Source organism: Mustela nivalis (genome assembly GCF_964662115.1).
Source record: "Mustela nivalis genome assembly, chromosome: 3".
Lineage (NCBI taxonomy): Eukaryota > Metazoa > Chordata > Mammalia > Carnivora > Mustelidae > Mustela > Mustela nivalis.
Genome location: NC_139022.1, coordinates 6104161 through 6129429, shown reverse-complemented (window position 1 = coordinate 6129429; position 25269 = coordinate 6104161). Strand labels below are relative to the sequence as shown.

At 42.9% G+C, this 25269-nt stretch overlaps 1 long non-coding RNA gene across 1 annotated transcript in view; it reads right to left on the bottom strand.

The window, feature by feature from the left end:
- The window catches only part of LOC309861483, a 547912-nt gene extending 523799 nt beyond the window's left edge, over nucleotides 1-24113 (bottom strand). The window contains exon 1 of the long non-coding RNA XR_014309962.1: nucleotides 22854-24113. This is a non-coding gene — a long non-coding RNA (uncharacterized lncRNA). The remainder of the gene's footprint in view (nucleotides 1-22853) is intronic.
- Nucleotides 24114-25269: the final 1156 nt, after the last annotated feature.

Sequence of the window (25269 nt, the reverse complement as noted above, 5' to 3'; positions counted from 1 at the left end):
TGTTTTTGTTTGTATACTTCTTAAATCTCACCTTGGCCCATTTGGGATGAACTTTCTCTTTTATCTTCCTTTTCTTTCCTCTCTCTCTCTCTTTTTTCCTTTTCTTTTCTTTTTTTTCTCTCATTTTGGTGGGGAGTCCTGATTGCTCAGAAGAGTTCCAGGGTGCACCTTGACTGCACCACTGTCGATACATCCAGCTACATCCGTTCAGGCATCACTCACCAAAATGACTAGTTGAAGGAATGCCCAAAAGAAGAAGAATACAGAGCATAGACCCTCTGCAACAAAGCTAATGGCTATCAACATAGACAATATGTCAGAAAGAGAATTCAGGCTAACAATTATCTAGGCAATAGCAAGGTTACAGAAAGCCATGGATGACCAAACATAATTGATTAAGGAAGAACAGAAAGGGACCAGAGATGATGTTCACATTGTTATGGCAGAGCTGAAAGCTATGATGGATGAGGTTCACAAGGCTCTCAATGAGTTCCAATCTAATCTAAATTCTCTCAAGGCTAGGATAACTGAGACAGAAGAAAGAATTAGTGATATGGAAGACAAACAGATAGAGAGAAAGGATCAGGAGGAGGCCTGGAACAAACAGCTTAGAAGTCACAAAAACAGAATAGGGGAAACAAATGATGCCATGAAATGTTCCAATTTCAGAATTATTGGAATCCCTGAAGGGAGGACAAAGAAAGAAGTCTAGACGATATAGTGGAACAAGTTCTTTATGAAAATTTTCCCAATCTCGCGAATGGAACCAGCATTCATATACTAGAGGCTAAGCAGTCTCCACCCAAGATTATAGATTCCAGAAAAACATCAAGGCACCTGATAGTCAAATTGAAAAATCATAATTGTAGATACAATCTCCTGAAAATCTCTAGAAAAAAGAGGCTCTTTACTTACAGAGGAAAGCCCATCAGAATAACGTCACACCTGTCCACAAAGACCTGGTAAGCCAGAAAGGGATGGCAAGATAAATTCAGGGCACTAAATGAGAAGAACATGCAGCCAAGAATACTTTATCCAGAAAGACTGACATACAAAATTGATGGAGAGATAAAGAGTTTCGAAGACTGGCAAGGCTTAAAAGACTATGTGACCACCAAGCAGAAACTGCAAAAAATATGAAAGGGGGTTCTATAAAAGAGGAAAATCCTAATAATTGCATTGAACAGATTCTTTTGGAGGAGACAAAATGGCGGGGAAGTAGGAGGAGGCGCATTTTCAACCTGTATCCTAAAGTGAGCTGATTACCTATGAAAGAACTCTGATCACCCATGAAATCAGCCTGAGATTAGAATTATACACATCTGTATCTCTACAGGGACAGAAGATGCCAGTGGGCAAGTAAAGCAGAGCGGGAATGTTGGACTGATATTGGAAAATAAGCAAAAATTTAAGGGAGCAACCAGAGATGACCAATTGGAAAGTAATACCCCTAATACGAGAGTCCCCTGCATCTAGGGACCAGCATTAACTTGGAGACTGCTTGAAAGCATCCAAAAAGAGCAAAGGATTGCAGAGGAAAAAATGTGGGATCGGGGAGACTAGGGACAAAGGCTTAAGTCCCTGGACCCAGGACAGTCTCCCCTGGTGCTGAGCCAGAGAGAGTGCAGCAGAGAAACCAGGTCTTGGCCCCAGAGTTGCCTAAGCACCCGAGATTGCGTGGTGTCTGGCTCCTGTGAGGGGCTGGGAGCTGCGCCAGATGGCAGAACACTAAGCCATGCTACAGAACCTGAGACATGCTCGGCCCTCACTCTCCCTTGAGAGAGGTGCTCAAAGGCCAGCCCAGTGCTCTTAGAACCGCACCATTGTTTCAGAGCCTGAAATGCGCACGCACCCCAAACTCTCCCCTGAGATAGGTGTGAGCAAGCCCGGCGCTCTTAAACCCAGAAAGACCAGGTCATCCCAGCCCATGCCAGGGGGAAAATCTCAGTGTGCCATCACTGTTTGGAACCTCTCTGGTTGTCCAGAGCTACCCAGACAGCGACCACTGCTGTGGTTTTGGGTACAAGCAGAAGATCCCCAGGGACCACGATTCGGAACTTGCTCTGCCAGCGGCAAAAGGGGAATTTATATGGGCTCTGCAGCACCCAGAGGAGACCAGGCTGAGGCTTCTTTCTGAGAGGGAGTTCAGGGTACAGTTTGTTTTTCTCTAAACCTTCAAAAACCATCAAAAGCAGACAAGGCGAGAGAGAAAAGAAAAAGTGAACAAACATAAAAAACTCCAGAGAAGAAAAGCTTGAAATAAACCGGTTTTCACAGAGCCCACCCCCAAGAGAGGGGCAGCAGGACTTAACTCATGGAACATCATTGACTGAAAGCCCATGTGGCAAGCTCCTCCACCAGAAAACCAACAAGGAAAAAAAAAAAAGACTACAAGAGAACAACCACTACTACTTCATAGGACAACTTTTATTTTTAACTCGTGCCCACTATTCTGGCTCATTTTTTTCTTTATATAGATAATTTTTAACCTATTTACCATCACAGTGAGATGTCCAGTACATCAAATTCCATAATAACCTTCTAACATGAACTTTTTGATACATACACCTGTGTTTTTCTTATGCATTTCTATTTTTTGTATTTCATTTTTTTATTTTAGTTTAGTTTAGTCTAGTTTATTGCTTTTTTATTTTTATTATCTAATATTCATATAGAGTTAAACTCAAGGTATTCCCTTTTCCCCAATAAATGCTACCCCTATAGGTAAACCAATTTTTAATCTTCCTTTATCTTAGGAAAGTAGTGTCCTTTAACAAAGATATCATATTGAGGAAGAATCAAAACAAACTTCCTCGCCCACACTGAGAGTTTATAACCACTCTCCCATCTTTTTCTTCCACCAGTGCTTCTGTGTATTTGTGTCTGTCCTGATAGTATATAATCTTACAGTTGAGGTTCTTTTTGATGAGGTTCTTCATATATATATATAATTTATCTCTTGTCATATACTTTTATCAGTATTTTATCAGTATTTTGCTCTGTCTGTTTTTGTTTGTATACCTCATAAATCTTACCCTGGGGCCGGTTTGGGCTGAACCTTCTATTTTATCTTCCTTTTCTCTCTCTCTCTCTCTCTCTCTCTCTCTCTCTCTCTCTCTCTTTTTTCCTTGTTTTTTTTTTCTCTCTCTCATTTGGGAGGGGAATACTGATTGCTCAGAAGTGTTCCAGGGTGCATTTTGAATGCACCACTTGTGGATACATCCAGCTACATCCGTTCAGTCATCTCTCACCAAAATGACTAGGAGGAGGAATGCCCAAAAGAAGAAAAATAAAGAGGATGGGCCCTCTGCAACAGAGCTAATGGCTACCAACATAGACAATATGTCAGAAAGAGAATTCAGACTATCAATTATCCAGGCAATAGCTAGGTTGGAGAAAGCCATGGATGACTAAATGGAAGTGATTATGGAAGAACTGAAAGCAATCAGGGATGATATTCACAATGTTAGGGCAGAACTGAAAGCTACCAGGGTGAGGTACACAATGCTCTCAATGAATTCCAGTCTAATCCAAATTCTCTCAAAGCGAGGGTAACTGAGACAGAAGATAAAATTAGTGATCTGGAGGAAAAACAGATAGAGAGAAAGGATCAGGAGGAAGCCTGGAACAAACAGCATAGAAGCCACAAAAACAGAATCAGGGAACTAAATGATGCCACAAAACGTTCCAACATCAGAATTATTGGAATCCCTGAAGGGGTGGAGAGAGGTTGAAGTCTAGAACACTTAGTGGAAAAAGTTCGTCATGAAAATTTTCCCAATCTCATGAATGGAACCAATGTTCCTGTACCAGAGGCCAAATGGTCTCCCTCGAAGGCTATAGAGTCCAGAAAAACATCAAGGCACCTCAAAGTCAAACTGAGGAATCATAATTGTAGATACAATCTCTTGAAAACTGATAGGACGAAGAGGCTCCTTACTTATAGAGGAAAGCCCATCAGAATAATGTCAGACCTATCCACAGAAACCTGGAAAGCCAAAAAGGGCTAGTAAGATATATTCAGTGCACTAAATGAGAAGAACATGCAGCCAAGAATACTTTATCCAGCAAGACTGACATTCAAAATGGATGGAGTGATAAAGAGTTACCAAGACAAGCAAGGCTTAAAAGACTACACAACCACCCAGCCGACACTGCAGAAAATATTAAGAGGCGGTACTATAAAAGAGGAATTCCCAAGAATAGCATTGATCAGAAATATAGAGACAATCTACAGAAGAAAATAAAAAGACTTCAAAGGTAACACAATATCAATAAAATTGTATCCATCAATAATCACTCTCAATGTGAATGGCCTAAATGCGGCCATAAAATGACTCAGGGTTACAGATAGGATAAAAAGACAGGAACCATCCATATGTTGTCTACAAGAGACCCATTTTGAACTTAAAGATACACCCAGACTGAAAGTGAAGGGATAGAGAAGCATCTTTCATTACAATGGGCCTCAAAAGAAGACCAGAGTAGGGATTCTCATATCAGATAAATTAGATTTTAAACTGAAGACTGTAGTCAGAGATACAGGAGGACACTACATCATTCTTAAAGGGATTATCCACCAAGATGATCTAACAATTGTAAATATCTATGCCTCCAAATTGGAAGCAGCCAATTGCATAAGAAAACAGTTAATCAAGATAAAGAGTCATATTGATATGAATACATTAACAGTAGGGTATCTTAACATGCCTCTCTCAGAAAAAGATCATCAAACCAGAAAATCAATAAAGAAACAAGAGCATTTAATGACACATTGGACCAGATGGACCTCATAGATACATACAAGACATTCCACCCTAAAACAACAGAATACTCATTCTTATCAAGTGCACATGGAACCTACTCAAGAATAGACCACATACTGGGTCACAAATCAGAACTCAACTGATACCAAAAGACAAAGACGATTCCCTGCATATTCTCAGATCACAATGCTTTGAAACTGGAGCTCAATCACAAGGAAAAGTTCCGAAGAAACTCTAACAAGTGGAAGCGAAAGATCACCTGGCTGAAGAATGCTTGGATCAACCAGAAGATCAAAAAAGAACTGAAAAAAATTCATGAAAACCAATGAGAATGAGAACACTTCAGTCCAAAACCTATGGGATACAGCAAAGGCGGTCCTAAGGAAGAAATACATAGCCATCCAAGCCTCCCTCAAAAAAACTGAAAAATCCAGAATACGCCAGCTGTCTCTGCACCTTCAGGAACTGGAGAACCAACAACAAATCAAACCAACTCCACACATAAGAAGGGAAATCATCAAGATTAGAGTAGAGATCAATGAGATAGAAACCAGAGATAAAGTAGAACGTATCAATTAAAACAGGATCTGTTTTTTTGAAAGAATCAATAAGATCAAAAAACCATTGGCCACACTAATCCAAAGGAAAAGAGAGAGAGCTCAAATTCATAAAACTATCAATGAAAAAGGAGAGATCACAACGAACACCAAGGAAGTAGAAACAATCATTAGAAGTTAATATCAACACTTATATGCCAATAAGCTAAGTAACCTAGATGAAATAGATGCATTCCTAGAAAACTATAAACTCCCAAAATTGAACCAGGAAGAAATTTACAACCTGAATAGACAGAAATCTAGTAACTAGATGGAAGCATTAATCAAAACCTCCCAAAAAGCAAGAACCCAGGACCTGACGGATTCCCTGGGGAATTCTACCAAACTTCCAAAGAAGAAATAACACCTAATCTCCTGAAGATGTTTCAAAAAATTGAAGCAGAAGGAAAACTTCCAGACTCTTTCTACGAAGCCAGCATAATTCTGATCCCCATACCAGGCAAATATCCTACCAAAAAGGAGAATTTTACACCGATATCACTGATGAATTTGGATGCTAAGATTCTCAACAAGATCCTACAAAACAGGATCCAACAGCATATTAAAAAGATTATCCACCATGACCACGTGGGATTCATCCCTGGGCTACAAGGATGGTTCGCATTCTCAAATCAAACAATGTGATAGAACAAGTTAATAAGAGAAGAGAGAAGAACCACATGGTCCTCTTCATTGATGGAGAAAAAGCATTTGACTAAATCCAGCATCCTTTCTTGTTTCAAATGCTTCAAAGTATAGGGATAGAGGGAACATTCCCTAACTTTATCAAATCTATCTATGAAAGAACCACAGCAAATATCATCCTCAATGGGAAAAAACTGGTAGCCTTCCCGTTGAGATCAGGAACACGACAAGGATGCCCACTCTCACCACTCTTGTTCAACATAGTATTAGAAATCCTAGCAACAGCAATCAGACAACAAAGAGAAATAAAAAGTATCAAAATGGGCAATGAAGAAGTCAAACTCTCTCTCTTCGCAAATGACATGATGCTTTTTATGGAAAACCCAAAAGACTCCACCCCCAAACTACTGGAACTCATACAGCAATTCAGCAATGTGGCAGGATACAAAGTCAATGTACAGAAATTAGTGGCTTTCTTATACACTAACAATGAAAATATAGAAAGGGAAATTAGAGAACTGATACCATTTACTATAGCACCAAGAACGATAAGATACCTGGGAATAAACCTAACCAAAGAGGTAAAGAAACTCTATTTGATGAACCACAGAACACTCATGAAAGAAATTAAAGAAGACACAAAAAATGGAAGACCATTCCATGTTCTTGCATCGTAAGAATAAACATTGTTAAAATGTCTTTACTGCCTAGAGCCATCTATACTTTTAATGTCATTCTGATCCAAATACCATGGGTATTTTTCAACGAGCTGGAGCAAATAATCCAAAAATTTGTATGGAATGAGAAGAGACCCCGAATCGCTGAGGTAATGTTGAAAAACAAAAATAAAACTGGGTGTATCACATTATCTGATTTCAAGCTTTACTACAAAGCTGTGATCACCAAGACAGCATGGTACTGGCATAAAAACAGACACATAGACCCGTGGAACAGAATAGAGAGCCCAGATATGGACCCTCAACTCTATGGTCAAATAATCTTCGACAATTCAGAAACAAATATACAGTAGAAAAAAGACAGTCTCCTCAATCAATGAGTCTGGGAAAACTGGACAGGTATATGTAGAAGAATGAAACTCAACCATTCTCTTACACCATACACAAAGATAAACTCGAAATGGATAATAACCCTCAACATGAGACAGGAATCCATCAGTATCCTAGAGGATAACTTAGGAAGTAACCTCGTTGATAACAGCCACAGCAACTTCTTTCAAGATATGTCTTCAAAGGCAAAGGAAATGAAGTGAAAATGAACTTGTGGGATTTCTTCAAGAGCTTCAATAAAGGCTTCTGCACAGCAAAAGAAACAGTCAACTAAAGAAAGAGGCTGATTATTCTCCTACCCACTTAAGCCCCCATGTTGCATCCCCACTTCCTCATATCAGGGAGATCATATGATAGTTGTCTTTCTCTGCTTGACTTATTTCGCTAAGCATGATACACTCTAGTTCCATCCATGTTGTCGCAAATGGCAAGATTTCATTTCTTTTGATGGCTGCATAATATTCCATTGTGTATATATACCACATCTTCTTGATCCATTCATCTGTTGACAGACATCTAGGTTCTTTCCATAGTTTGGCTATTGTGGACATTGCTGCTATAAACATTCGGGTACACGTGCCCCTTTGGATCACTACGTTTGTATCTTTAGGGTAAATACCCAGTAGTGCAACAAGATGGGATTGGGAGGGAGACAAACAATAAGTGACTCTTAATCTCACAAAACAAACTGAGGGTTGCTGGGGGGAGGGGGGTTGGAAGAAAAGGGGTGGGGTTATGGACATTAGGGAGGGTATGTGTGCTGTGAAGTGTGTAAACCTGGAGATTCACAGACCTGTACCCCTGGGGATAAAAATATATGTTTATAAAAAAGAAAAAAGAAAAAAAAAAGAAAGAGGCTGAAAGATCCATAGCTGAAAGAGTTAAATTGTGTGGAGCTTCTGCTAACTTGCTTTTCTGTAACTGCTCTGCTGATTTGCGGTTTGAACCTTGAGAAGTAGGAACATGGCCTTCCCCTTGTGTTCCCCTTCGTTCCCCCGAGGCCCCACATCCTGAGCACGTTCCCTGCTTAAGAGATGTCCTTGAATTATGCTTGTGGTTAACAAAGAAGAGATCTGTTTTGTCCTAGTTTCACAGCCGCCCAGCTATACCTGGATGACAAGATATGGCTAACTGAAAAATGTAAACTGTGCAGAGCATACCAGGAACTGTAACTATGTAAAGAGGTCACTGTGATTGTGGCTTCGTACCAAGCCTTTGTCTAAAAACGATATAAAATCCCCATGCTCCCTTGGATCGGGGCTCTCAGCCTCTGCCTGATCTTCGGGTATGTTGCAGAGCCCCAGCATGCTGGAACAATAAAGCCCATGCTGTTGCAGAAAGATCTGCCTTGGTGTCATTCCTCTGCGCCTCCCTAGGTTGAGGTCTTCTCGACTCTTACATTTGGAGGTCCCACCGAGATTTGACCCAGCCAATGGGACGCCAGATGGGACGGCCCCAACTCGCTCTTTGGGTAAGTCTACGGCGCCTATTCCTCTTTCGGTACCAATATTCATGTGCACATGTTAGTCTGATTCTGTTTTCTCGTGATTTCTGGTGATATCTGGGCAACCTTCAGTGTCTGACAGACGTGGCCGGGAGACACCGGTTGTGACCTTGGGGGAAGCCCCAGAAGTGAAGGCGGGCCAGGGATGCATGGTGGCCTCCTATCGGGTAGATCCGGAGGATCTACATCTGTTATATCCCAGAAAACACTATCATAGGCCACTATTTAATTTTTCATCTCTCCTACAGTCCCAGTGGAGACAAGTGCTTGCGTCCTGTTTTTTTCTAGGTTTGGTGACTGCAGGAATCTTCCTGTACTTTGAGATGGGACAGAACACATCAACTCCCCTCTCTCTAACCCTAGCCCATTGGTCAGAGGTTCGGGCTAGAGCTCATAATCTCTCTCTCTCTCTGTAAAGAAAGCTAAATGGCAGACTCTCTGTGCCACTGAATGGCCATCTTTTGAGATCAACTGCCCCCCCAAGGGATCTTTCCATCTCTCCCTGATTTTGCAGGTCAAGAGAGTTATCTACCATCCCCGACTAGAGGGACACCCGGACCAGGAGCCCTACATCTTGGTGTGGCAGGATCTCTGCAAAAATCCTCCCTCTTTGGTTAAGCCTTTTCTGCCCCCTGCTACTAATCTCCCACCTCCTTTGTCCCCAACACCTGCAAGCCCAGCAGTCCTTGCTCTAACAGCACCCATCCCCTCGACCGGACCCATTCCGGCTCCCCCGAAAAACCCCCTCAAGCCCCCTATACTTCCAGACTCTCAGGACCTTCTCCAATTTGAAGATCCCCCTCCTTAACCTCCAGTACCTGTCCACAGCCCCTACCACCTCAACCAGGACCTCCTGATCTGCCTTCCACCCCCTCTGCACCGGTGCCTGACTCCTCCATCTCCCCTTCCGGACCAGCCCATGGCACCCGTAGCCGCACGACCCAGACTAATAACAACCAAGGTCCTGAGGTGGAGGCAGTCGTGCTCCCGCTGAGACCATATGGCCCAGACATTCCAAATGGGCAAGGGGGCCACATGCCGGCCCTCCAGTACTGGCCTTTCTCCTCCTCTGGTCTCTATAACTGGAAAAATAAAAACCCTCCTTTCTCTGAGGACCCTGCCCTCTTAACTGATCTAATTACCTCTCTAATGAACTCCCATCAGCCTACATGGGACGACTGCCAACAGATGCTCTCTGTCCTCCTCACCTCTGAGGAGAAGGAAAATGTCCTCCTGAATGCCTGAAAGAATGTTCCGTGCCCCGGCGGGCAACCTACCCAACTTCCTAATCTGATTGATGAATATTCACCTCTGACAGGCCCTGACTGGGATTCTAATCTGCCTGAAGATAGGAGACACCTCAAAATCTATCGCCAGACTTAGTAGTGGGTCTCAGGGCAGCAGGTCGAAAGCCCACTAATTTGGCTAAGGTAAGAGGTATAATCCAGGGTCCTGCTGAAAGCCCCTCTCTATTTCTAGAAAGGCTTCTTGATGCCTACCAGAGGTATACTCCCTTTGACCCTCAGTCGGAGGAACAGCAGGCGTCAATAGCCATGGCTTTCATTAGGCAGTCTGCAGTAGACATAAGAAGGAAGGAGAAAGAGGAAAGGAAGGAGAGAGAAAGAGAGGAAAAGGAAAAAGAAAGGGATAAAAGAAGGAACCAAGAGTTGACTAAGATCCTGGCCTCAATGGTAGAAACTAGTAGAAAATCAGATACTAAGACTTCAGGAAAGATAGGGAACCTGGGCCACTCTCCTAGGCGACACCCAAACTTGGCCTCAGACCAGTGTGCCTACTGTAAAGAGCGTGGAAACTGGGCTAAGGAATGTCCTAGAAATAAGAACAAGCCACCACACCGCACTACCAACCTCCTGGCACTTGAAGATGATGATTAGGGGAGACGGGGCATGGACCCCCTCCCCGAGCTCAGGGTAAAATTTCTAGTGGAACAGACTCCTATTGATTTTGAGGTAGATACTGGAGCTGTTTAATCAGTCTTGCAGCAGGCCCTAGGGCCCCTCTCATCCAAACAGGCCCTTGTAAGGGGGGCAAATGGGAGCAGGTACCGCCCCTGGACCACCAAGCGGATGATGGATTTAGGGAACAGAAGGGTGCCCCACTCCTTTTTAGTGCTCCCTGACTGCCCTGCCCCCTGTTGGGGAGAGACTTGCTAACCAAATTGCGAGCCAGAATTACCTTCACTGATTCCAGGCCTTTGATAGATTTCCTTAACCCCATTGTGGGCCTATGCCGTTCAGATAAGGATCATTCCCCTCCACTAACTCCGCCTGTAATCAATACCCTGACTGTCACCCTAGAAGATGCGTACAAGCTGTTTGAAGGGCCCAACCCTACCGACCACCTCCCGGATCTAGAAAGATGGCTACCGGACTTCCCTGAGGCTTGGTCTGAAACTGCAGGATTGGGCTTAGCAACTGCCCAACCCCCTGTAGTGGTGGCACTTAAGACTTCTGCCACCCCTATCCAGGTAAAACAATACCCAATGAGTAAGGAAGCTTGAGAGGGCATATGCCCTCACATCACTAAGCTCCTTCAACAAGGAGTCTTAGTGCCCTGCCAGTCATCCTGGAACACTCCCTTACTCCCTGTAAAGAAACCTGGAACTAATGACTATTGCCCTGTCCAAGACCTAAGGGAAGTGAATGCTCGGGTGGAGATAATACACCCTACAGTGCCAAACCCATATAATCTCCTCAGCATGTTAAATCCCTCCCGAGTCTGGTACACTGTGCTAGACTTAAAAGATGCCTTCTTCGGTTTATGGCTACATCCTGGCAGCCAGCACTTTTTTGCTTTTGAGTGGACTGATCCTGACGCTGGAATTTTGGGTCATCTCACCTGGACGCAGCTTCCCCAGGGTTTTAGAAATTCTCCCACCCTGTTTGATGAAGGCTTGCATAAGGACTTGAAATCCTTCCGGGAGAAACATCCTGCTTTGACTCTTTTGTAGTATGTGGATGACCTCCTACTGGCTGCTGAGACCCAGCAGGAATATCTCCATGGGACTAAGGCCCTGTTAAGGGCTCTGGCTACCCTGGGATATCAAGCCTCTACCAAAAAGGCTCAACTCTGCCAGTTAGAAGTGACGTTTCTAGGATATAAGATAAAGGAAGTTAAACGGTGGCTCACGGACGCAAGGAAAAAGACTGTTACTCAAATACCGCCTCCTCAGACTAGAAGGCAACTAAGGGAGTTCCTAGGGACAGCAGGCTTCTGTCGCTTATGGCTACCTGGCTTCTATTCCTTAGCTGCCCGGCTTTATCCCCTCACCAAAAATTAGGCCCCCTATGAATGGAGGAAGGAACAAGAGGCTTTTGATGGGATAAAGCGGGCACTGCTTTCAGCCTCCGCCTTGGCCTTACCAGATGTAGAAAAACGCTTCACCCTGTACTTGGAAGAAAGAAACGGGGTGGCAAGAGGAGTACTGACCCAATCCTTGGGCCCCTGGAAGCGCCCCGTAGCCTATCTATCCAAAAGATTGGATCCTGTTCCTGGCGGATGGCCAAGGTGCCTGAAAGTCATAGCTGCCACAGCTTTAATTGTCAGGGATGCTGACAAATTGAGTTTGGGACAGAAAGTCACTCTTATTGCCCCTCACACTTTGGAAAGTGCGATCTGGCAACCCCCAGACCGCTGGCTCTTCAATGCTCGCATAACCCACAATAAGAGCCTCCTGTTAGACAAAGACCGCATCTCTTTTGGCAATCCTGTGCTCCTTAATTCCGCCACCCTGCTGCCAGAGGAAATGGATGACCCAGTAATCCATTCCTGCCAGGATATCCTGGCTGAGGAAACAAGCGCGAGGCCAGACCTCAAGGACAGACCCCTGCCCCATGCTGATGTAACTTTGTTCATGGACAGGAGCAGCTTCCTACAACCATTTCGACGGGCAGGGGCGGAAATGGTTGGGCCTCGAACTGTGGTTTGGTCAGCACCCTTAACTCCTGGAACTTCTGCTCAGAATGCAGAACTTACTGCTCTAACCCAAGCCTTGCGCCTGGCGATGGGCCAGCGAGCTAATATCTACACAGACAGCCGCTATGCCTTTGCCACTGCTTATGTACATGGTGCCATCTACTGGCAGCGGGGGCTTCTCACCTCCGCTGGGAAAGAAATCAAGAACAAACAGGAGATTATAGATCTCCTTGAGGCTATCCACCTCCCAAAGGAGATAGCCATCATACACTGCCCTGGACATCAAAAGGGTGAAGACCCAGTTGCCCAGGGCAACCGTCGTGCAGAGGAAGAAGCAAGAGCAGCCGCCCTGCGTGACCCCCCAGTAGCAAACATCCTGACTACATTGGAAGAAGTCACTAAGCTGGAGACCCCGAAGGAAAAGGTAAATGAATTTTTACTTTTCACCCACCGCCTCACCCACCTAGGTACGAGAGTGTTGCTGGAATTATTAAAGGACCAAAATCTACCATCCCTACCTCTGGATAGGGCGAAGGAACTGGCTCAAGATGTTTCCTCCTGTGAAGCCTGCACAGTGACAAATGTGCAACGAGCAGACAGCTCCCCCGGAACCAGGGACCGGGGAAACCGGCCTGGAATCTTCTGGGAAGTAGACTTCACAGAGGTAACACCAGCAACATATGGAAAGAAGTATCTGCTAGTCTTTATAGACACTTTTTCAGGATGGGTCGAGGCCTTCCCCACTAAGAAGGAGACAGCCATGGTCGTGGCCAAGAAGATCCTAGAAGAGATCTTTCCCATATTTGAGCTGCCTAAGGTAATGGGATCTGATAATGGACCTGCATTCGTGGCCCAGGTAAGTCAGGGATTGGCCAGGGTCTTGGGGTTTAATTGGAAACTGCATTGTGCTTATAGACCCCAGAGTTCAGGGCAGGTAGAAAGAATGAATAAAACTATAAAAGAGACCTTAACAAAATTAGCTATAGAGACTGGCTTGAAAGATTGGACGGTTCTCCTTCCTTATGCCCTCTTCCGTGTGTGTAATACCCCCTCCCCCTCTAGGAGGAACCTGATCCCATTTAAAATACTCTATGGGGGACCCTCTCCTTTAAAACACACGACTGAAAATGGATATGGGACATCTGTTACTTCCTCTGCCATGCTGATACCCAGACTTAAGGCTCTGGAGGCCATCCAGAAATATATCTGGAAGGGCCTATCAGAGGCCTACCAACCGGGTACTGTTACTCCCCACTCTTATTCTGTAGGTAATTGGGTCTACGTCCGCCGACACCAGGTACACAACCTTGAGCCTCGATGGAAGGGACCCTACTTGATCCTGCTGACCACGCCAACTGCTGTCAGTGTTGACGACATCACGGCCTGGATCCACGCTAGTGGGACTCATACTTATTCTCCTCCTGCTTTTGACTATAGGACCCTGTATTTTAAATAAGTTGATAGCCTTTGTGCAAGATAGAATAGGACAGATCAAGTTAATGGTAATAAGGCAACAATATGAAGCATTACACTCAGATGATCTTCACAATCTCAAAGTTTAGAGACACCCACAAGAAGAAGTGGGGAATCAAGAGATCCAGAGCTGAAAGAGTTAAATTGTGTGGAGCTTCTGCTAACTTGCTTTTCTGTAACTGCTCTGCTGATTTGCGGGTTGAACCTTGAGAAGTAGGAACATGGCCTTCCCCTTGTGTTCCCCTCCATTCCCCTGAGGCCCCACATCCTGAGCACGTTCCCTGCTTAAGAGATGTCCTTGAATTATGCTTGTGGTTAACAAAAAAGAGAACTGTTTTGTCCTAGTTTCACAGCCGCCCAGCTATACCCGGATGACAAGATATGGCTAACTGAAAAATGTAAACTGTGCAGAGCATACCAGAAACTGTAACTATGTAAAGAGGTCACTGTGATTGTGGCTTCGTACCAAGCCTTTGTCTAAAAATGATATAAAAACCCCATACTCCCTTGGATTGGGGCTCTCAGCCTCTACTTGATCTTCAGGTATGTTGCAGAGCCCCAGCATGCTGGAACAATAAAGCCCGTGCTGTTGCAGAAAGATATGCCTTGGTGTCATTCCTCTGTGCCTCCCTAGGTTGAGGTCTTCTAGACCCTAACAAGGCAACCCACTGAATGGGAGAAGATATGTGAAAATGAAAGTACAGACAAAAGTTTGATATCCAGGATATGTAAAGTACTCCTGAAACTCAACACACACAAAACTGACAATCATATAAAAAAATTGCAGAAGATATGGTAGACACTTCTCCAATGAAGACATACAAATGGCTATCAGACACATGAAAAAAAGTTCATCATCACTAGCGATCAGGGAGATTCAAATTAAAACCACATTGAGATACCACCTTACACCACTTACAATGGCCAAAATTAGCAAGACGGAAAACAACATGTGTTGGAGGGGATGTGGAGAAAGGGAAGCCCTCTTCCACTTTTGGTGGTAATGCAAGTTGGTGCAGCCTCTTTGGAGAACATTGTGGAGATTCCTCAAGAAATTAAAAATAGAGCTTCCCTATGACCCTTCAATTGCACTATTCGGTGTTTAACCCATAGATACAGATGTATTGCAAAGAAAGGCCATCTGTACCCCAATGTTCATAGCAGCGATGGCCACGGTCACCAAACTGTGGAACGAACCAAGAGGCCCTTCAACAGAAGAATGGATAAGGAAGATGTGGCCCATATACGCTATGGAGTATTGTGCCTCCATCAGAAAGGATGAATACCCATCTTTTGTAGCAACATGGACGGAACTGGAAGAGATTATGCTGAGTGAAATAAGTCAAGCAGAGAGAGTAAATTATCATATGGTTTCACTTAGTTGTGGAGCATAACAAATAGCATGGATGAAAAGGGGAGTTAAAGAGGAAAAGGGAGTTGAGAGTAATTGGAAGAGGAAGTGAACCATGAAGACTATGGACTCTGAAATATAACCTGATTATTTTGAAGGTGTGGGGGCTGGGAGGTGGGGGAACGAGGTGGTGGGTATTCAAGAGGGCACGGATTACATGGGGCACTGGGTGTGGTACAAAATCAATGAATACTGTTAAGCCAAAAAGAAATTAAAAAAAAAAAAAACCAGCTTCTAGTTTCATTGATACGTTCTACTGAATCTCTAATTTCTATCTCATTGGTCTCTGCTCTAATCTTGATTATTTCCCTTCTTGTGTGTGGAGTTGATTTAATTTGTCATTGATTCTCCCATCCTTTAAGGTGTAGAGACAGCTGGTGTGTTCTAGATTTTTCATTTTTTTTTTTTTTGAGGGAGACTTGGATGGCTACATATTTCCCCTTTAAGACCGCCTTTGCTGTATCCCATAGGTTTTGGACCAAAGTGTCTTCATTCTCATTGGTTTCCATGAATTGTTTCAGTTCTTCTCTGATCTCTTGGTTGATCCAAGCATTCTTAGGCAAAATACTCTTTAGCTTCCAGGTGTCTGAGTTCCTTCCAAAGTTTTCCTTGGCGTGAGCTCCAGTTTCAAAGCATTGTGATCTGAGAATATGCAGGGTAAAATATCAGTCTTTTGGTATCAGTTGAGCTTTGAATTATGACCCAGTATGTGGTCTATTCTGGAGAAGGGTTCTTGTGCACTTGAGAATAATGTGTATTCTGCTGTTTTAGAGTTGAATGTTCTGTATATATCTATGAGGGCCTCCTGGTCCATTGCCATTCAATGCTCTTGTTTATTTATTGATTCTGCTTGAATGATCTATTACTGAAGTGTGTTAATATCTTCTACTATTAATTTCTTTTTATCAATATGACTCTTTATCTGGATTAATAGTTTTCTTATGTAATTGGCTGCTTCCAATTCGGGGGCATAGATATTTAAAATTGTTAGATCATCTTGGTGGATTGTCCCTTTAAGAATGATGTAGTGTCCTTTTGTATCTCTGACTACAGTCTTTAGTTTAAAATCTAATTTATCTGATATGAGAATCACTATCTCAGCCTTATTTTGAGGCCCATTGGCATGAAATATGCTTCTGAATCCCTTCACGTTTAGTCTGGGTGTATCCCTAGTTTCAACATGGGTCTCTTGTGCACAACACATGGATGGTTCCTGTCGTTTTATCCAATCTGCAACTCTGTGTCATTTTATGGGCACATATAGGCCATTCACATTGACAGTGATTATTGATAGATACATTTTTATTGACATCGAGTTACCTTTGAATTCTTTCTTGCTGTAGATTGTCTCTTTATTTATGTTCAATAATATTCTTAGGATTTTCCTCTTTTATATAACTGTCCCCTTAATACTTCCTGCAGTGTCAGCTTAGTGGTTGCATACTCTTTAAAGCCTTGCCAGTTTTAAAAACTCTTTATCTCTCCATCCATTTTGATTATTAGTCTTGCTGGATAAAATATTCTTGGCCGCATGTTCTTCTCTTTTAGTGCCCTGAATATATCTTGCCAGCCCTTTCTGGCTTGCCACGTTTCTGTGGCAGGTCTGACTTTATTCTGATCAGCTCTTCTCTGTACATAGGGAGCTTCTTTGTCCTAGCTGCCTTCAAGAGAGTCTGTCTACAATTATAATTCCTCATTCTTACTATCCAGTGTCTCTAGGACTTTTGAGATTCTTTAATCTTGAGGAGAGACCCTTCTGCCTCTAGTATGTGAATTCTGGTTTTATTCACAAGAGGGAATTTTTTTTTTAAATTTTTTATTTTTATAAACATATATTTTTATCCCCAGGGGTACAGGCCTGTGAATCACCGGGTTTACACACTTCACAGCACTCACCAAAGCACATACCCTCCCCAATGTCCATAATCCCACCCCCTTCTCCCAAACCCCCTCCCCCCAGCAACCTCAGGTTGTTGTGTGAGATTAAGAGTCACTTATGGTTTGTCTCTCTCCCAATCCCATCTTGTTTCATTTATTCTTCTCCTACCCACTTAAGCCCCCACTGGAACTAGAATGTATCATGCTTAGCGAAATAAGTCAAGCAGAGAAAGACAACTATCATATGATCTTCCTGATATGAGGAAGTGGTGAAGAGGGAAAATTTTTATGGAAGATTTGATCCACTGTATCTTCTAGACTTCTTTCTTTCTCCTCCCCATCAGGGATTCCAATAATTCTGATTTTGGAATGTTTCATGGCGTTATTTATTTCCCTAATTCTGTTTTCGTGTCTTCTAAGCTGTTTCTTCTAGGCTTCCTCCTCATCCTATCTGTTTGTCCTCCAGATCACTAATTCTGTCTTCTGTCTAAGTTACCTTAGCTTTTAGGGAATTTAGATTAGATTGGAATTTATTGAGAGCATTGTGAAAATCATCCCTGGTAGCTTTCAGTTCTGCCCTAACATTGTGAACATCATCCCTGGTGGCTGTATTTCTGTCCTAATCAATTCCATATTGTCATCCATGGCTTTCTCCAACCTAGATATTGCCTGAATAATTGTTAGCCTGAATTCCCTTTCCGACATATTGTCTATGTCGATAGTCATTAGCTCTATTGCAGAAGGCCCAACCTCTGATTTTTTTTTTCTGTTGGGCATTCCTCCTCCTAGACATTTTGGTGATAGTTGACTGGATGGATGTAGATGGCTTTATCAACTGTGGTGCAGTCAAGGTGTACCCTGGAATGCTTCTGAGCAAGCAAGAGTCCCCACCCAAATGAAAGAAAAAAGAGAAATAAAAGAACAAAAAAGAGAGAGGGAAAGAGAGACAGAAAAAAAATAAAGATAAAATAAAAGAATGTCCAGCCCAAATGTGACCAAGGTAAGAATTATGAAATATACAAAAAACAAACAAGCAAACAAACAAAAGACTAATAAAAGTAGATGAAAAGGGAAAAAATATATATATGTATATGCAAAACAAAAAAAAAGTACTTTGTCAAAAAGAACCCCAAGTATAAGATATATATGCTACAAAGACAAACAAAAAACACACAGAAAAACTGTGGATGAAAAAGATGGGAAAGTGGTTATAAATTCTCAGTGTAGGTGAGGAAGGTTATTTTGATTCTTTCTGGGTGTACCTTGAAATCTTTGTTAAAAGACTCAACTTTCCTAAGCTAATGAGTGATTAACAATTGGTTTACCTATAGGGGTAGCATTGATTGGGGAAAGGGGATTACCTTGAGTTTAACACTATATGAATATTAAAAATATAAGAAAAGAGAATAAATTAAACTAAATTTAAATGAAAAAAAATTAAAAATAGAAAAGCAAAAGAAAAACACAGGTATATGTATCAAAAAGTTCAGGTTAAAAGGTTACTATGGAATTTGATGTACCGGACATCTCACTGTGATGCTCAATAGGTTAAAAAATTATCTATAAGGAAATGAACCAGAATAGTGGGAACAAATTAAAAATGAAAGTTGTACCCATGAACCAGTGGTAATTCTTTTTTTTTTTTTTTCCCTTTTGGCTTTCTGGGAGAGGGGCTTGCTGTGTGGGTTTTCAGGCAGTGTTTCCTGAGTTAAGTCCTCCTGATCCCTCAAGGGAGTGGGCTCTGAAGAAAACAGATATCCAGGCTTTTATTCCCTGGAGGTTATTTTGTTTGTTTGTTCATTTGTTTTCTCTCACCTTGACAGCTTTTGATAGTTTTTAGATGTTTAGAGGAAAGCAAACTGCAGCCAGACTACCCTCTCAGAGAGAACACTCACTCTGTTTCCATCTGGGTGCTGAAGAGCACATAAATTCCCCCTTGGAAGCTGGCAAAGCACGTTCCCAATGATGAGGGAGCAGGAGGCTGGCTGAGGACAAAGCAAAAGCTGGCGCCTTGCACCCCCTCTTCACCCGCTCCCCTCCATATGTGTAGCATTCCTCAGGCACCCCTGACTGCCATAAAACAATAAATAGTTAACTTGCAGGGATCACAATCCTGCAGAACAGGAATCTCCCTTGCCCTACAAGATGTCCTAGAGACCTGAACAGGGAGGTTACCTTATCAATAGCACAAATTTCCAGAGGCGAATAACTCTTGGTTCCTGAAGCCCTAATGTCCCCCTCCCACCATAAACTGGAGGAGACTGGGGTAGAAAGGAATGTAAATGATAGCCAGATCATAATGCCCCACCAGAATCCCCCATTATCTTGATGTTAGTGCTTGACCTAAAGACGACATTAATCAAGCCATAATGGCAAAGACTCCCCCCCGGCACCTTGTAGACCCTCCCTAGCATGTGAGAACTCTGTCGAAATCCCCCATTCCTTCACCACCTCCCCCCAACAGTGGGGTATATAACATGCCCACCTTCACAACCCGGGGCAGCAGCTTTTCCTGCCCACGGGTTCTGTCCCCGTGCTTTAATAAACCACCATTTTGCACCAATGACGTCTTAAGAATTCTTTCTTTAGTCGTCGGCTCCGAACCTCCTCACCACACCGAACCTGACTTAAGGTTCTGGGACTTCATCACCAGTAGTCGTCCCTGAGGACGCAGGAACTCCTGCTTGTAATCAAAACAACAACGGATGTGGCTGTCTGGGAAGCTACAGATTGCCAGAGAGGTCCCAAGCAGCAATAGCATAATGAGATGGTTCCTTCAACCTGAGCTGAGAGTATCCAGACTTTCCAAGTCCAAGAGCAATGCGCTGGCGCCCGCATGCACCTCTCTTAGGGGAGGGTGTGTGGCTCAAATCAGACTCTGAGAGAGAAAGACCCCCGCCCTGTCGTTAACTAATTAACTGCTCTTTTGTTGTGTAAAAGTACCCCTCCTCCCCTTGCAATGAAAAGACCCTTCCCCCAGGGTTGAATTCAATGTAACTGCTCTTTTGCCTTTCTGTAACCGCTTGGCTTTTAGGGAATGACACTTGACTCCTGTTTGAACAAGATATCCTCTCCTAATAGCCGGGGCTTGGTCACGTAGGCAAGGGGGTTGCATGGTCCCGTAGGTAACGTAGGCAAGGGGGCTGCATAGTCAGGTAGGCAGGATGTCTTTCTGCTGAGTAATAAGGTCAAACTTCCCCTCTTTGTTTCCCCTTCCCGCCCTTTTCGCGTGTGGGGGTCTTCCAGGGCCAATCCACTAACACCAAGTATGCCTTTTTTCAAATGTTCAAATTGTCAGCCAATCGGCCCCATCCCATCCGGGACTTGTATGTACCTGTCTATAAAAATCCTGCACCACCCCAGCCTGGTGTGCTCAGCTAGCAGGAGCTGCTGACCACCCGCAGGCGCCTGCATAACAATAAAGAACCTCTTGCTGTTTGCATCCTGTGGCAGTGTTGAATTCTTGGGTAAGGGGATCCGCGGGTCTTTCAAGAGCATGGCATAATCCTCGCATGGAGAGTGCAAAAAGGCTGTGTTTCTACTGGCTGGCAAGTATCCCAGCCCCTCACAGGAGCCACCACCCAGGCACTATTAGTTGCATTCGCAGCTCAGGGACCAAGACCTGGTTTTATCGCCCCACTCTCTCTGGCTTAGCAACAGAGGTGCCTATCTTCAGTCCAGGGATTTATTCCCCTGCCCCCAACTACCCTGATTCTCACAATTTTCCCCCATGATACTTTGAAATTTTTCAACACTTTCAACCAGATCCCAAGTTAATGCTGGTTCCAGGTTAAAGTGCACTCTCTTATTGGGGTATTACATTCCAATAGATCACATCTGGTGGCTCCATCCAACTTTCTTTATCTTCCAATACAAGTCCGACATTCCCACTCTGCTTTATGAGCCGACTGTTGACTGCTGACCCCATCGAGTTCCAGACATATATATTTCTAATCCCAGAAAGATTTCATGGGTGATCAATGATGAAGTCCCAGAACCTAAGTCATGTTTGGTGGGGTGAGGTTCGGAGCTGACGACTAAAGAAAGAATTCTTAAGACATCTTTGGTGCAAAATGGTGGTTTATTAAGGCACGGGGACAGGACCCGTGGGCAGACGGAGTTGCTGCTGCCCCGGGTTGTGAGGAGTGGCTGGCTATATACACAGGAGTTGGGTAGGTGAGGACAAAGGGTTGTTCAGAAGGGCTATTGGGATAAAGAAGACTGTCAGGATATGGAAGGCCTGGTTACTATCAAGCCAAGGCCACTTTCCCTCTAATGAGGCACTAACATAAAGACAATTGGGAGTCTCCTGGTGGAATGTTACATTCCTGCTATCAAACGTCCTTGTTAGTGAGATTTAGGTCTTAAAAGAAATTTAACATTATTTACTTTTCCTTCTACCTCCATCTCCTTCGGTTTTTTCATGGAGGGGAGGGTGACGTTAGGGCTTGAGGAACTGAGTTATGTGTCTTTGGAAATTGGGCTATTGATAAGGCAACTTCTTTGTTGTAAATCTCAAGGACATTTGTAAACCAAGAGAGACTCCTGCCTTGCAGGACTGTGATCTCTGCAAGATAACCATTTGCTCTTCTTTTAGGGCAGTCAGGGGTGCCTGTGAAATGTCACACATATTACCAAGGGGAGTGGGTGGAGAGGGGGTGCAAGGTGCCAGCCCCTGCTCCGTTCTCAGCCAGCCTCCTGCTCCCTCATCATTCACCCCTGAACAATTTTGACCCTTAAATCTTTAAGGTGGTTGAAGGTGGACGGTCTCATCTTCTGTAACTTCTTCCTGCTGAATAGGGGCGTAGAGCTGTCCCTACCTACTGAGGTCAACATTGATCAGTGGAGGAATGTATAGGGGAGTTCCGAAAGGCAGAGGCAGCTGAATCCAGCGCTGACAGTGAAGGAGTGTCTTTGCGCGTGGTAAGGATCATCTGCCGTGGTGAAGTCATTGCAGCAATGGAGTCTCGGCACCAAGTAGAGAAACACTGAACAGAGCAACACATTAAGGTTAATAAGGCGATAAGAATGAGAAGCCTGAAAAGGAGATTTGGCCATAGCCCTCCTTCAAGCCAGGAACTTAACTAATCACTAAAAGAGAGAGAGGGACCTTGTAGAGCCTTAATCTGGGCATTCATATCCTTTATTAGTCCTGTGATACCTTTGTGATAGTCTGGGATGTACACACAATATTCTGTCTTGATAATTGCACATGTGCCACCCTGGGCTGCGGTCAGGACATCTAAGGCCATCCTTAGTATAGCGATAAGGAGGGTTTTGTAACTTAGGCCCATATTTGATTGGGGAGTTATGGCTTGATAGCATCCCCTTTCCTTCCAAATAGCTCCCTGGGTATGTAGTACCAGGAAGGCATATTTGGAGTCAGTATAAATGTTAATTCTTAGGCTTTGACAATTTGGCTACTAAGACAAATCTGGACCTGATGTGACATCATTACAGTCAGGGACTGTCCCATAGTGAGCTTTGAGGCTCCTTTTATGAGGGCTGTTCTATACTAGCTAAAGCATCTGTTTGCAATCGCACCTCAACAGAGGTGGCCTCTAGGATAAATATGACTAAGAGATGAAACCAATAAGACGACCTCTGAGTGGTCCAACCTTAACAATATCCTGATTACAGAGGATCATTGTCAAGTGGGAGAAAACTTGCCAAGAGATAAGGGGAGTTCCCCGTGCATCATCCAATCCAATCATAAAGAAAGTGGGGTCATCCATTGTCTCCACAAGTCCATAGTTAATCCTATGGAGTGCAATAGTCTGGCTTTTAGGCAATTTCATTATCCCAGCCACACATAAGGTGTTAGTTAAGTTATACAATTGTAGGGGAATCAATCCCATTTTTCAGTTGTTTAATCATGTGCCGTGGGGTCTGCGAATATCCCCACAAAACAGTAAGATCAACTAAAGAAGCTATTGTACAACTTCTCTGAAGTTTACCTCAAATTGTTTAGCTTAGGTAAACATTTAAAGACAATCAAATCTAGAATTTAACATCCATAAAGGTGTGTTACTAAAACATAATTTTTCTCTCTAAAATAATCCTCATTCACAGAGATAGCGAAATCAGGACTAATTCACTTGTGAAACAAGTCCAGTTTTAACAAACTTGGCCCATTATTTACATAAGCTCAGCAAGAGCCGTTCAGTGTGAGCAATAGATCTTTTAGAATCTGCTTTGCTGGAACTTTGTATAAGGAATCTCTAGGTTGAACTTTTAGTAGCCTCTCCGGGCCAGAAGCCAAGCCCTGTACTTGCCATGAGGCATGCCTGCAATACCTTTGGGCGAATTCCTCTTCCTGAGACTGCACCTACCAAGGAGTGACATTCTTTACTCACCTGGTGAGGCTGCTGGGAACTCTGTAAGCAAGGTATCAGGCCAACAGGCCCAAGGGGCTTTATGGCTCCAGGTTTCATAAAGTCAACCTTAGTTCCTTAAAGCTGTCTGGTCATATCTGAGTCTTTTCAAATATGACATCCCAGTCAAAGCCTTGTTAAAATAACCCGTGTTTCCAATTCTTTCCTGTTAAAGGAGAACAGATTCTTATTGAACTTATGCAAATGACTGATTGCCATGGAAGAATGCTTACTGAGACCTCTTGGTTTCAGAGGGTTCAGATAGAGAGAAAAGCTTGAATGCTTTGAGCACTTTCACATCTCTATTAAGTTACAGATAACTTAAGAAAAAGTATCCCTAGTCTGGAAGAGCAAACATTAGAGAGAACCGGCAATGTTTAAAATAAGACAAAACATTAACAGACACAACACTATAAACTTTTAGTTCACTTAGTCCCATGTTACTAATTCTGGTGAATGCGGCTTTAGTCAGTTTTGGAAATTCTTTCCCATTTCAGTTTTAGGATTTTAAAGTATATCAAATACCTGTATTTGTCCTGAAAGTCCTTTATATGAATCTCCTTGAAGATAAAACTCATTAAAATAAGAGAATTAAAACAATTATAAATGACAAAAACTCAGAATGGATATGGTTAGAGCTAAAGAGACACGGGAGTTCACAATTTAGCTGCAAGGAAATCAGGTTATTTCTGTGATACATAACATTTCCATAATTACAGTATCAAGTGATGATCTCTCAAAACGTTAAAACTTTAGGAAGTGCGTAGAATCTCTAGAATAGTTATAGCATTTTCCCAAATGTAACCCAAGTTTTATCATTGGTTTAAATCTTGTCAACAATTGCTAAAACCTTAGAAAGTTTAAAAACACATGCCTAAATATAATTAGGGATGTTAAACACCTGATAAAACAAAACGTAGGAACTGAATTTTTCAGGCAGGCAAAGAGAAAACCATTTACAATTTTTAACAGAGTTTCCCTTATTTCCATCAGTCTTAGTTACACTAAGCAGAACTTTGTATTCTTAGAAACACCTTTAGTTATTAACCAATTGTAAACTGTTACACAACAGAATTCTTCAGGTGGCAAATTTATGAATCAGTTAAGTGGCAAACAAGTTTACCAGCAGATTTAAATACTCTTAGTTTCTTTGCAGTAAGAAGTCAAAAGCACAAACCTACATCCAGTAATTAACGACTTAGCTTTTTATCCTGTCTGGTTAAGATATAGATGTCCACAATTCAATTCCATTTGTCATCCAAGCAACACTTTAAAACTTTCAGGTTACCAAAGACTTTGAAAGTTACTTCAGCAATTACCCATTAGAACATTGAGACAGACAATTAACCATCAGTTTAGTCATTTCTTCGCTAACAAATTTTAACAAATAACACGGGCTTATTTGACCTTCAGTAAATTTTGAAGTTTCACATTTACTGCTGATAACTTAAAAGACATGTCTATCTTAATTAAACCAACAAACTTAAATTAATTCCAATACTGATTTACTTTCCACCTGGGCCACTCCACTTTGAATGTTTACCTGAGACATGCGTGGGAAGATCTGGAGTGGGGGTGTTACGTCCAGGGGATGTTCTTCTTGCTCCTTGACAGCGAAG